General features: G+C 38.0%; 1 long non-coding RNA gene and 2 other non-coding genes across 3 annotated transcripts; all 3 read left to right on the forward strand.

Annotated features, from left to right (window-relative positions):
* The first annotated feature begins 110 nt into the window (after positions 1-110).
* Positions 111-445, forward strand: LOC147580126 (Nuclear RNase P). The gene has a single exon (XR_015253045.1).
* Positions 446-6716: 6271 nt separating this feature from the next.
* Positions 6717-14882, forward strand: LOC147580127 (uncharacterized). Its single transcript, XR_015252552.1, has 3 exons — positions 6717-6788; positions 9626-9750; positions 13754-14882. It is a non-coding gene; the product is annotated as an uncharacterized LOC147580127 (long non-coding RNA).
* Positions 14033-14109, forward strand: LOC112856738 (small nucleolar RNA SNORD126). Its single transcript, XR_003223279.1, has one exon. It is a non-coding gene; the product is annotated as a small nucleolar RNA SNORD126 (small nucleolar RNA).
* Positions 14883-14894: the final 12 nt, after the last annotated feature.

The raw sequence follows: 14894 nt of genomic DNA on the forward strand, positions 1-14894 counted from the left end.
CCCCTCGATATTTGCATGTTGCTGTGTGTTGTGGGAAATCACCATAACTGAGAAATGTCTTTAGGTATGGGAGTCTTATAAATGCTCGGCGGGGCCACCCTTTCCCATAGGGCGGAGGGAAGCTCATCGGTGGGGCTACGCGCTGAGTGCCTTAAGTCACTCTACCCCATGTCCCCTGGGAAGGTCTGAGACTAGGGCCAAAAGCGGCCCTAACAGGGTCCTCCCTGAGTTTCGGGGAGGTGAGTTCCCAGAGAACGGGGCTCCGCGCGAGGGCAGACTGGGCAGGAGATGCCATGGACCCCGCCCTCTAGGAGGGGCCTGGCGGATGCCTCCTTAGCCGGAGCTTGGAAAAGACTCACGGCCAGCGAAGTGAGTTCAATGGCTGAGGTGAGGTACCCCCCAACGGGGGGGCCTCATAACCCAATTCAGACTACTCTCCCCCGTCCTCCTTTTGAAAAAAATAAAGCAGGACAAGGAGAAAGTTACAATTACAAATCCTAGCTAATAGTGGAAATCCTAGAATAGAAAGCTCTAATAGTGGAAGTTTGAGTAGTGAAAGCTTCAGAAAGTTGAGTTTGGCTAGGGGAAGAAAGTGGGATGGGATACAAGGGTCAGGGGAGCTATGGGAATGCTAATGATCTAGGGAGACTTTGAAGACCAGAGAAACCTGGTCATTTGGCTTTTACAAAGGTACTTGGTGATGACATTAGGAGTTCTCAGATATTTGGGTGCCACCGCCCCACAGAGGGTGAGGGCAGTGCACCTAACAAGCATAACAGACTTCAGATCCCCGCCCCCTATCCCAGACCCTCTGAATGTGAGGGTCTTCATTCTTACCGATAACACCCGGCAACCCTGGTATTGGTGATTTTCATTATATGTATAGATACAGAGATATTTATATATTCATTACTTCAACAAATATTTATTGGGGACCTTACTGGGTTTGGGGGTTACAATAGTTTGGTCAAGATAGAGAATATTTTGGCCAAGATAGAACTCATGTCTTCATGGAGTTCACAGTGTAGCTGCGGGCAGAGATTAATCAAGTAATCACACAAGCAGAAGCAAAAGTACAGCTACAATGGAAGGTAGTTCTAATGGGAGAGTAAACTGCGGAACTCATCACTGAGGCCATGACAGGAGTTGAGCTGTATTGGAGAATCACAAAGTGAACAGGGGAGAAAAATGGCTGAAACAATGAGTGCAAAAGGAAGCGTGGTATGAGATCAGCCGGAGAGGCAGCTAGTTTCCACAGCAAGCTAGGCTAGAAACTATATTTTGTCCTACTGCGTGTGTGTGTGTGTGTGTGTGTGTGTGTGTGTGTATGAACGACAGATGGGTTAAGGACTAATATTCAAAAATAAAACTTGAAAACTCTTAGGCAGAAAATACACACAAATATCTTTTAGATCTTGAGGTAAGGAAGGGGTTTCTTAAGACAAAAGTCACTGAGTATAAGAGAAAATATTAATGCATTTAATTATATTAAAATTAAAGAATTTTGTTCATCAAAACACATAAAATTTAGAAAAAAGAAAACAAAATTCTCATTGTTTGCATGTGGTTTGATTGTGAATATAAACAATCCAGAAGAAACTACAGGATAAAATTTTTAACTCAATAGGAAAGTTTAACAAGGCTGATAGAAAATAACCTGTAAGAATAAATTGCATTTTTATAACAGAGCTTCAAACAAATAAAAATAGAATTTTTAAGAAATGATAGTATTTAATATAACATCAAAGTGTATTAAGTATTTGGGAATAAATCTAACAAAATGTAGATGCTCAACAAATGCTTGTTGGATGGGATTGGTTTGGTTAATTTCTTTCGTTGGTAGGTCAAAATCTGTTGCATCTAACTTAATTATAGCACAAATAAGCTAGACTGGTCTAAAAGGCATTAGTTTGGAGATAGGAAAATGTACTAAAAATGGAAAATTTATTAAAACTAGCTAATACTCAGCAGAGCTTTCTTTGTGTACTAGACACTGAGTAAAGTGCTTTAACGTGCATAATCTCATTTAACCTTCAAAATAATAAAAGCTAGAATTTATTTGGTGCTTACTATGGTATGAGCTTTACATACATTAATTCTTACAACAACCCTACAGGGTAGGTATTGTTTTTGTCCCCATTTTATGGCTAAAGAATTTGAGCTTTAGAACATTTTAAGTAATTTATTCAAGCTCACACAGTCTATTTGTTTGCTAGGGCTGCCATAGCTAGCTCACACACTGGGTGGCTCAAACAACAGACATTTATTTTCTGAATTCTGAAAGCTAGAAATCCAAGATAAAGGTGTCTACAGTGTAGGTTTCTTCTAAGGCTTTTCTTCTTGGATTGTAGATGGCTGTTTTCTTCCCTGTCTTCCCAATCACTATCCTCCCTCTGTGTCTATGTGCTAATCTCATCTTCTTAAAAGGACACTGGTGATACTGGATGAAGGCCCACTCATATGACCTGTTTTACCTTAATTACTTCTTTAAAGGTCCTATCTCCAAATACAGTCACATTCTGAGCTCGTGGGAGGGTTTAAAACATATGCATTTGGGAGGCAGGATCACAATTCAGCCCGTAACACCCAGTTCATAAGAGGCAGGTCAGATCTATGTAACTCCGAAGTTTATTTTTATCTACTAGACTATTGTATTTGTCAAGTTTCTTGGTAGTAATTACCATACCCCCCACATTTTTAAAAATTTATTTTTATTTTTATTTTTTCTTCTCTTAGTTGTTATTTTTTATGGTAGTCAGTGAGAATTACTGAGATATATTTTGAAGATATAACTTAAAAAAATTTTTTTAATGTTTATTTATTTTTAAGAGACAGAGAGAAACAGAGCGTGAATAGGGGAAGGACAGAGAGAGAAAGAGACACAGAATCCCAGTCTCCAGGCTCCAAGCTGTCAGCCCAGAGCCCATTGCGGGGCTTGAACCCATGAACCATGAGATCATGACCTGAGCCGAAGTCAGAAGCCCAACCGAATGAGCCACCCAGATGCCCTGAAGATATAACTTTTTATAGTCAGACACAAAGTAAACATAACCAAAACAGTATTAAAACATGTCACTGATAACTAGAAGAAACTATTTAACAAATGTGTGGTGAATGAGAATTTTCTTAGGTCTTAAACAAAACAAGAAAACAGAGGAAAATAATACATTTGCCTATTGATTCTTAAAAAAGAAAATGAAAGAATTTTAGAAAATGCCCAATGGAAGCTACAGTGTTTAAAATTTGAATTCAATGTACTTAACACATAAAGAGCTATCTAATAGTCGTAAGAGAAACAAAATTTTCTGTGGATAACTGAACAAAAGAAATGAATAAACTGCAAATATGAAAAGCAAGGACATGGAAAAATTTTTCAGGCTCACATGGCATAAAAATGCAAAGTATTAGTATTAGTATTCTACAGGACAATCGGCCTGTTCTCTTCAAGTTATTGTTATAAGAAAAAAAGAATAAAATTGGCACTGTTCTAAATTAAAAGAGACTTTTCAGGCATAACAACCAAAGGCAGTGTTTGGTATTTGGATGCTGGTTTAAACAAGCCAACAATAAAAATCCTTTTGGGAGCAAGAGGGTATGCAGATATGAACTGAATATTAGATGATTTTAGGGGATTATTTATATAGATGTGGTAATGGTATTGTAGCTATGATTTTTAAAAAGTTCCTTTAAAAAATGAATTAGGGGTGAAATGTCATGATATCTGGATTTGCTTTGAAATACTTCAACCAAAATAATCAAATGAAGCAAATATTGTACAATTGTTAAACAGACAATTGTTAACAGACAATTGTTAAATGTAGGTAATCTATGTAGAGATGTCCATCATATTCTTTTCTCTAGTTTTCTGTGCACTTAAAATTGTCATATTACATTGAAGATACATTAAGGAAAAAATGATGGAAAAAAAGGATGAATTAGTCAAGACAACTGTAATTAAAGAGAAGAGCCAACTGCAAATCAAGACTTCATATCCTGGTAAGTGAATATTTTAGGTAGTATTACTGATTATAATGTGATATTCCTAAGATGTATTTACATTTTTTATCATGTCATAATGACAGGAAAAATTCGATTAATCAAGCTAGACATAAAAGATACATAATTTCGGGGGAAGTCTACATATTTCAAAAAGTAAAGTGCGTGAAAAATGGATTTGTGATACCCAAGATTAAACAGATACTTCTTTAAAATAGAAAAGGACTCTTCCTAATGACTAGTTTAGGTTTGCATCCCACTGGACTGGGTAACTAGTTCCCATGTCCAGATAAGAATCTTTTAGTTCATACATAAGATCATGCAAACCTCAAATGGCTGAAACAATCTAGAAATAAGTATGATTTTATTTTCTTTATTTGGGTTCTGAGAAGGTATAGAAGTAGTATCTAAAAAAAATTTCTGAAATCCCAGAATCTATAAAATATATAGGGAGAAATAGCAGGAGCAGAAGAAAAGTGAAGAGGAAGAGAGAGAAGGAGGAAAAGAAAGTGGAAAAAGAAGGATAAAAAATTTTAACAGTCGTATTTGCACAATGTAAGTGTGAGTTTACTGCTCGGACTTGTAATCGTTAAGATATTTTTTGTATGCTTTCCATGGACATGCCAGCAATATTCATATTGCTGTGGCATCATAAATTTGTTCAACTTTTGGGAAATGAAATAGTAGCAAGGTTTCAGAAGACCCGCAGAGCCTGACCAATGCGGAAGAAAGAGAAGACGTATCAGCAGGGCTACTGATGGGATAAAGTGGGAAGGGGAAGGAATTATAGGTCCAGAGAAGAAGGAAGGAACCAGCTGAAAAGCCTGGTGAAGGATTGTGATTACAGCAAAGGGACCTGGGAGTGTCTCATGGTCAAGGACTTCTTGTAAAATATATCCTATGGAAGAATGGAAGTGGGGAAGAGACGAAGAGAAATATTAAGTGGAGCAAAAGAGATGAACAGAGTAGCTGCCACAGAGGTGACTACAGAGGGAGCTGAGAAAGGAGGTTTCTGAAAAAGGGTGATTTGGGGGGAAACTTGTTTGCTTTCTTTTGCTTTTGTTTTTGTTTATAATGGTACAGCAGGAATTGGGATAATGGGCTAAATCTGTGATACTGTATAATCTTTATATCATTTGGTAACTATAGATATGTAACTGACATGAACTCTTCCACAAATTTAGAGTGTGTGTGGAGGATGGGGAGATTGTTGTTTCCCAGTGCCTTACTAAGAACAACAAGCCTCTCTCTTCCCCAGAATTCTCTAAAAATACTTAGGGCTTCAGGGAGGAGCATTCTCTTCTCCTGAATTCACTTTAGAGACTGGGCAGCCTTTACTATCCACCCTTGAAACACGTAGGGTCCGTGCATCTCTGCCTTTATATGTCATCTTGGTATTCTAAAGTTCTTTACTAAAGTAGTTTTTTTTTTCCACAGTGATTTCAGAGAGCCTTATACTCATCTTTCTGGGGTTCCAAAATGATCCGCTAATATCACTCACTGGAGAAGAAGAAAATCAGCAATGTAATCTTGTTACTTTAAGAAGCAGGAAATTATGAGTGAGTGTAGGTCTGTAATCACAGAATTTAGGAGCAAAAACTAATTTCCATTGATTTCTTATATCTTGAAAGAATTGTATGATGTGTAAACAAATAGAAGTTTATAAGTAAAGTCATGCAAGCAGTTATTTACTTTTTCATTTCCTCTCTATATAAGAATGAAGGATGAGCAAGGAAGGAAGGAGAACATGAATTGACCATGTACTATGACCAGTCATTTTGTTAGACTCTTTCATATATTTGTATATATGTTAGGGAGGGAGGTATTACTTTCCCCATGGTACAGAGGAGAAAATTGAGTCTCAGAGAGTTTAAGAAATTTATTCCAGATTGTGCAGCTAGAAAATGTCTTGGAAACTATCACAATTTATGTGAAATGTCTCAGAATATCCCTGTTCCGCACCTTGAAATAGAGATTTTCATTTGCTACTCTAAAGGAGGAAAAAGTTTTCCTTAACCTTCTTAGAGTCCCTGGCAGGATCTGAAAATTGAACTGACAAAAATTAACAGGAGGAAAACATACAAGTTTTATTGAATTTTCACATGTACGTACGTGGGAACCTTCACAGAATGAAGAAGTGACCAGAGTAGGAAACTTTAAAACTTTTAGACAAAGAGACAAATTTGTGAAGAATTGACAACAGACAAAGGGCTTTGAACTAGTAGTAGAAACTGGTGAAGAAAGAGCTACCAAGATAAGGGTTAGTTTAATAAGGTTGGTTTATACAACTACATTTTCAAAGCCTAAACGCTTAACCACACCCATCTTTTAGTCACTCGGCTTGTTAACTGGAATATTACCCTGAAGGTAAGTTCTAATTTGAATGGATCTAGACTGTTTATAATGAAACCTGTTACTTTGCATAAATTAACCCTATTGAAGTCCAAAGGTTAGGAAATTATCCTAAAGGAACAAAATTGTTTACAGTAGGGCCATCTAAACAAGCATGTGTATAAATAGCTTGAATTAGCCTATGTTTGCTTGTGTTAAGTACTTGAACTCAAAAGGAAACTTGGTTTAAAAAGGTCATTCTAAAAATAGTGCAAGTAGCATCACTGTTCTATAAAGACACAAGTAGGTGAAGGGGGGGGGCGGTTGTATCATTTCGGTACCTTTTAAGGTAAAGGAGGAGGGACTCTGCTTTTAACTCATTAGCCAATCAGACTCTGAGGCCACTTCTCAAAGCCACTTCCTGTCTCTCCACTTAGTCTCTCCGATTTGGTGGTGGGCTGGTGAGTATGCACTTAATTTTGCTCCCTGATTATTCTGAATTTCTTTTCCATTTGAGCCCTGTATCCTGATGGCAGGCCTTTTTTTTCAAGCAAACATTAGAGTGTGTGTGAGTCACAAGGCGATTAATTTCGGCTGTGTGGAGATTGGGAGAAGGCAGTGAAATGCTCTGCCTGGCTTATTTCCACGTGGGCCTCTGCAGCACTGGGTCTGCCTTCCTTCCCCGAGACCTGGTGACCCAGAAACAACGGACTCTGCTTCATATACAGAGTCCCCGTGTTCCTGGAAAACACCTGGATTCCTTTTGCTTGGAGGGGCAGGTATTGTTATTATTCTGATGCTGTTTTGACTTAGATCTCCCTGGCCGGAGGGTAGACCTTGGGAAGAGGTTCAGACTAGTACATTTTCTCTCGTGTCTGTAGAGCCCAGGCCCTCCCTGGGTTTGTGGGAGCTGTAGCGAACGTTTTTTCCCTGGTCTTTGCTCAGAGCATTCATTATAGCTTTCTTAGTGAGCCTAGGCAGCAAACTCTGAAGTTAGATGATTTTAGTGAGCCCTCAGAGGAGCTCCCAATTTTAATGTCGCCACTGTAGTGAGGGTGCCCTAAAAAGCCCAAGAACTACTAAAGAAAAAATCAGGGGCCTTAGCTCGGGACAAGCCCAAATCAAATTCTAGCACTACAGTTTACTCCTCCAGTGACCTTGGGTAACTCAGTGGACCACTATGAGGCCCCGCTGTTGAAAATCAAAATATACGAAGGCCAGGCATTATAATAAATGTTATATACCTTCTAGAAGTAAGCAGTAAATTTATTTTGGATATATTTTTTCTTATAAAAAGTCTTGCCTGGTGACTTTGAGTGTAAATGGATTCCCATTTTTTTTCCTCCTTGATATACATTAGTTTGAATACAATGTATGTGTTCATTATTCTTCCAGGCAGAAGATGTGAAAGAAATAAACTAGTGGAAGGAATGTAGTAATAGAATGTTGTAGACTTCTCAAAATCCTTATAATTCTTATGCTTTATTGTTAAATTAATGTTATTTTTTTGGAAAGTAATAGTTACATGGTTAAATTAAAAAGAGATCAAAGCGTGTATCATGAAGTCTCCTACGTCGCCTAATTTCTCTACCCAGTAACAGCATTAACAGTTTCTTATGTATACTTTCTGAGATATTTTATGTAAGTATAGGCAAATATATGTATTTTACCCTCCCCTCTTACATACTCTACCATGTATCTTACTTTTCCCACTTGAGATTTCCAAATGAATAAAGAACATCCATATTCTTTATGATGGTTACACAGTAATCTAATGTATGTGCATACCATAATTTAAGCTTTATTGGTGAACATTTAGGTAGTTTACAGTCTTGTTGTTTACCCCAAAATGAATAACCTTGTATATAAGTCAGTTGTCACATGCCACAGTTCAGTTGGGTTTGATATAGTTTATAAGGACTCTAAACATGCACTGCTTCCTGTTACTTATATTTATTTTGTACACAGTGATAACTGGAAACCAACCAACACCATAAATGTCCTGATTGAGCAATAAAGGATTTTTTATCAAAAGCAAAACCACGCTGATGGCTTTTATGTGAATGGATCTTTGCCCACTTCAGTTTAAGGGATGGTTTATTTTGCTGTGAACACATTTAATGTTGAGAAGGAATGGCAACATGAACCAGAGAAACCACATGGGCAGAAGGAGCATGTTTCCAGTGTTTACTTAGCAGAATGCATGCTGGATATCTTCCTGAAATAACAGTGTTGAGTGAGTAAACTCATATTTTAGCATTAAGTTAGGGAAAACAGAAATGTTTTTTTGGGATGAAAATATGCAAAACAAAAGCTTCTGGGAATTCCACCAAAGCTTTTTTATTTATTTATTTTTTAAGTCATAAAAGGCTAAGATCATGTCTTGTGAAACCTCTAGTTTTCCAGTTAGGAGTATCTTGGATTTGAAAGTGGACTTATTAGGGATGTGTCACTCCCATTAGGGAGTGACTTTCTGGGCTTCACGATATTGTGAAAGTGAAATTTTTAGGCAGAATATCCCCATTCCTACTCATTAGCTGGTTGAGCTTGGACACTTAATAATAGAAACAACACGTTAAACAATTTAGTTGCATGTCAGCTACTGTGCAAAGTATTTTATGTTTATTTTACCTCATTTAATCTTCACAACAGTCCTAAGAGGTGGGTGGTATTTGTCCTCATTTTACAGAAAGGGAAACCAAGGCTTAGAAAAGTTGCAAATAGGTGGGGGGAGTCAAGCTCCAGTTTTGTCTGACTTCAAAATCCATTATGTTAACCACTAAGGTGCCTGCCATTAGTCTCCAAACCATGCTTACAGACCTATAAGATGGAGATGACCTATATTTGCAAAATGAGGCAGTATATAGAAAGGGCTTTGTAAATTCTGAGACAGGCAAAGTATTATGAAATAGATAAAATATCAAGTTAACAGAGTAGACTTTTACTGGCTCTTGTATTCTGATTTCAAGTTATTCTTTCCTGCTGTTGTGATCCAAAGCCCTCAGGTAGTATTTCATTTGTGACCCTGGTGAAATAGTTGTCTTTTGGTATGAGCTGCATGGCCCGTCTGTGTTTCTGAGCTCCTCACTTTTATATATACTCTGAGTGGATTCTGCTTGCACTGAGGTTAAAACCATTGGTATTTTGGGCTAAAATAGCTGACAGTGAGTGAGAAACAAAACTTGCAATCTTTTCTGATAGTAGTGCCTTATAGAGCTATCTCTAAAAGAGAACTATGCCAAGTGACAGTGTAGCATTTAATTCCTATGCAGAATTTTGTGTTTTCCTTTTGCTTCAGGTTGAAGATGGAATCCATGGAGGAACGCAGGCCTGGGTCTTCAAAAGCCTATGTGCTAGCCCAGAAGTGGCACTGTGAAAGCATCTGTAACATCAATTAAGTGGGCTTGGATTTGGACATTCTCGGTAGGAATGGTTAAAGGCTGATGGGACCATAAAGCAAGTACTTGAACTTTGACTAAGATAATGCCTTAAAGTGTTCTCTGTGTCCCATGTATATGTATCTTTTCTATCTCAGAAAGATAGGTTCTTTAAATTACTGTTGTATCCCATAATCCTAGGCACATAGTGGGCATTGAGTAATTGGCATGGAACTGAATAGGCAGTTGTCATCTTAGAAGCATCAGATTTGGTATTATCAGTTTGTAGTTTATATCAGGTTTTCATGAAGCATCTGTTCCCATACATAAAATGTATGTTTTGGCCGTGAATACCAGTACTTAGAAGCTTTTACTTCTCACAGGGGACAAAATGAGTGGGTCATTGGTAGTTTATGGGGTATTTATAAAATATTTACTTGAGTTCCCTAAATGCTTAGTAATTATGAAATGGCCTTCATTGGTAGAATGCCATTGGTAGAACTGTAGAAACCTTGCACTTCATGTCTTATTACTTATGTTCCCTTAGTTAATCTAATATGCTGCTCATCTGAAAACAGCCTTAAATAATTAAAGTGTTATTCAACTGTCAGATGGGAGTAAAATAACACTTTGATTATATCTCTCAGGTACTTAAACCACCTCAGTTTCTTTCTGACCTACTGAGCCAGTATGTCATTCTCATTATATGCTAAAACCAACCATCTTCTGTAACTCTGCTTCCTATTTCTTGTAGGAAGAAGCATGGTGAAGTGGACAGAACTGAATTTAAATCCTCTTAAAAAAAAAATGTTTATGTACTTATTTTAGGGGGGGAGGGTCAGAGAGAATTGCAAGCAGGCTCCACATCATCTTGCAGAGCCTGATGTGGGGCTCGATCTCAGAACTCTTGAGATCATGAATGGAGCCGAAATCAAATGTCTGGGGGCTTAACTGACAGCCACCCAGGTGTCCCTAAATCTTAGGTCTTAATAGCTCTTAATAGCTAGTTAATTTAATTTCTCTAAGCCTCAAATTTAACAATAAATATGGGATAATAAAGTTTGAGTGAAATGATTTTTAAAGTTTCTGACAGAATAGTAATTTGTTTTAAGCTTACTTATTTTGTGGGGTGCCTGGGTTAAGCATCTGGCTCTTGATTTCAGCTCAGGTCATGCGCTCATGGTTCTTGGGATCGAGCCCATTGTTGGGGTCTGTGCTGACATTGGGGAGCTTGCTTGGGATTTTCTCTCTCCTTTCACCATCCGCCCCTCCCCCACTTGTGCTCTCTCACTCTCTCTCTCTTAAAATAAATGAATAAACATTAAAAAAATTTATTTTGAGAGAGAGAGTGTACCCGTGTATGCACAAGAGGGGAAGGGGATGGGTAGGTAGAGAGTGAGAATGCCAAGCATGCTTTGCACTATCAGTGTGGAACCTCACATGGGTCTTGAACCCAGGAACCATCAGATCAAGACCTGAGCTGAAATCAAGAGTTGGATGCTTAACCTACTGAGCCACCCAGGTGACCCCAGACAATAGGAATTTTTAAGAATGTTAGATACTACTTCCCTTTCCGTCAGCTTATTTTAGTCATACCCATCCTTTAAGGCACTGCTATCCAACAGAATTTTCTGTGATGGAAGTGTTCTATATTTGTATTCTGCATGGTAACCATTAGCCACACGTGGTTATTGAGCAATTAAAATGTGACTGAGGAATTTAATTTAAAATTTAACAGCAGTATGTGGTGTTATCTGTGGGGTAGTGCAATTTTTTTTCTTGTGATGAGAATTATTTAATTTTTTTTAATGTTATTTTATTTTTGGGAGACAGAGAGAGAGAGAGACAGAACATGAGCGTGGGGAGGGTCAGAGAGAGAGAGGGAGACACAGAATCTGAAGCAGGCTCCAGGCTCTGAGCTGTCTGTCAGCACAGAGCCCTGATGTGGGGCTTGAGCTCACCAACCTTGGTATCATGACCTGAGCTGAAGTCAGGTGCTTAACCAACTAAGCCACCCAGGCGCCCGACTTAAATTTTTTTTAAGTTTATCTATTTTGAGAGAGGCAGAGAGAGTGTGAGTGGGGGAGGGGCAGAGAGATGGAGACTCACAAGCAAGGGTCTGTGCTGTCAATGCAGAGCCCAATGCTAGGCTCAAACTCAACAAACTGTGATCATGACCTGAGCTCAAATCAAGAGTTGGACACTTAATTAACTGAGGCACCCAGGCACCCTATGATGAGAACTTTTAAGATCTCTCTTAGCAACTTCCAAATATACAATATGGTATTATTTTAAGGCTCATTCAAGATACATAACTTTTTTCTTCATGAAGACTACTATGACCAATGATTCTTATTTATTTTTTTTTAACTTTTTAAAATGTTTATTTTTGACCCAGAGAGAGACAGAGCATGAGTGGGGGAGGGGCAGAGAGAGAGGGAGACACAGAATCCAAAGTAGACTCCAGGCTCTGCGCTATCAGCACAGAGCCCAACTCAGGGCTCAAACTCAGACCGCAAGATCATGACCTGAGCTGAAGCCAGACGTTCAATTGACTGAGCCACCCAGGCACCCTGACCAGTGATTCTTATTTTTAACAATCCTTGCTATACCACTTTTTGGTACTTCCCATGGACATTAATCTGCATCAGTCTTGTATTTCTAACTAGATTGTATCTGAGGTTATGGATTTTAAAATCTTCACATTGTTGTATGAAAAGGAACATGATAAAAATATAATAGTTTTAGTAAGTTTTAGATTATCATTAAATATAATACAAGAAACTTTCTAGTTAATAGGGAATAGTCTGAAGATTGCCTGCAGTGATGAGCTTTGTGTCTAGGCTTTCACCTGAAAGTTAGATTACACTGAAGCCTTGGAAGAGGAAATTATGCTTTCTTATATTGCCATCTTGTGGCTGCCTTGGGTTCTAAATGATGCTAATTCAATTTTGCTACGTCAGGAAAGTTTTCTTTAGTTTGTTGTGATAAATTTTTACCAAAAGTAAAACGTTAAATACAATCAGCATTGTCTCATGAAATTGAAACATGCTTTGAAAAAAAAGTTAACTATTTTGGATTACCTTCTCTCTCTCTCTCTCTCTCTCTCTCTCTCTCTCTTTGAGTATGCTCCATGCCCAATGTGGGGCTTGAACTCAAACCTTGAGATCAAGTTCCATGTTCTACTGACTAAGCCATGGGCCCAAGATTACTTATTTATTTTATGAGTTCCTGGCTCTTTCCTTCTTTTTTCTTTTTATTAAAAAAAATTTGTTCATTTTTGAGAGAGAGAGAGAGAGAGAGAGAGACAGACAGACAGACAGAGCATGAGCAGGGGAAGGGCAGAGAAAGAGGGAGACACAGAATCCGAAGCAGGCTCTAGGCTCTGAGCTGTCAGCACAGAGCCTGACGGGGCTCAAACCCACAAACCACGAGATCATGACCTGAGCCGAAGTCAGATACTTAACTAATTGAGCCACTCAGGCGCCCTTTTTTCCTTTCCTTATTTTTTCTTTCTTTCTTTCTTTTTTTTTTTTTTTTAAAGGATTTTGTGAATCTAATGACTGGTTACAAGTATTTTCTGTAGTTGAACACCCTATGGACTTGGAAAGGTTGGCAGTAACCCATGTCATTTATGCCCCATCTCACTGAATTTGTTCCCATAACTGCAAAGCTCTGGTTGCAGCCAGCACATGGCTCCTTCCTTTTCCATACTGTTCTCTTATTGTGAGACTCTGGACTTGTAACTTTTGGAGTTTGGTTAAACTTATTGTACAGTTTTACCCAAACTTTTAAATTTATACAAGAATCTGAGCTTGTGTAAGAAGTCCTGTCCTAATGTGACACTGAGTTTGGGCATTTGGGCATTTCATGCCATTCATTCTCCAAATAGATGGGTCAATTTATATTACTGGTTGGAGGTTGATACAAAGAATGGTTTTCCTTGAGGTTAATTTTCCTTGAGGCTATAGAGATGTGGCTTGGGAGTAGGCTGGTATGCATTCAAGTCCTGTAAACATAACCTTTATTATTTACTCTTTATTTTTCAGAGATGATGCATTTGGAAAGATGATATGCAGGTAGTTGGTAGATCGTGTGGTTCAACTAATTTCTAGATAGAAGCTGATGGATTTGATACCAGAGGTAAGTGTAAAAGAAAAGTCTTTTTACTTGATTTGGATTTCTAATCATCTAGTAAGTTTTGGGGCTCAGTGTCCTTAGTGGCTGGAATTTGGTAGTTTGAAAAAGCCTTAGTTCTAACCTTAAGAGTGTCCTCCTAGTTTAGAGACGGGGAGCCTGTGGTGGTTTGCCCTTCATCAGTCACCTACAGTTTGCCATGATGAAATGCATGTTAAGTCCGTGTTTCAGCTGATCACCCTGATTAAACACATGCTCTGAGCAGACTAAAGCTAGGGCAAACACCTGGAGTTGAATTCTGGTTCTTGGAATTCTTACTGGGATCTAGCCCCCCAGTCCCAGGTAAATCTTAAATCTTTGAATTACAGATCTGATACTACAACACTTTGTGGTGTGCTTTGACCTTTTGTGATATCTTCTTGAGATAGATAGAACCAGGGTCAAGAATCTTCCTCAGTGTAAACATTCAAACACTACAGAAAAAGCACTGATAACTGGTATAATTCTATCACCCACTTTACTTGGCGGTTTTTAACTAATCACTATTTTATTAATTTATATATAAGATTAAGAGGATTTCAGAGTTGGTTCAGTCAATTTTGTCAGGATCATAAAATGCAACACTATGTAGTCACTTAAAAGTTCTGATACAGGTTTACCTTTTTTGAAATGGAAGGATATTCAAGATACATTGAGTTAAAAACAAGTTATAGAGCAGTGTGCCTAATCCCTTTTATGCTTAAATATTTTCATATACTTATGTTTACTTCAGAAATTTTATGAAAGGATATACTCAATACTAGGGATTATTGTTTCTAGAATTGGATTCTAAGGGTGATCCTGTTACCCTGTGTTTTCTGACTTTATTATATTCATGTATTGTATTAATTGAACCTACACAGAACAGGCTTCTATTCTTTTTATCTGTGCCTGCATGCTTCAGCAGAGAATGGGGTACATCTGAGGGAGAAATACAGGAAATGCAAATAATCCAAAGTAACATTAGTACTTGAAATAGCTTTCAGCTTTGGCTATGTCTTTTTGCAGCAATGA

This window comes from Puma concolor, chromosome B3 (assembly GCF_028749965.1).
Source record: "Puma concolor isolate L17-30 chromosome B3, mPumCon1.1.hap2, whole genome shotgun sequence".
In the NCBI taxonomy this organism is placed as follows: Eukaryota; Metazoa; Chordata; class Mammalia; order Carnivora; family Felidae; genus Puma; species Puma concolor.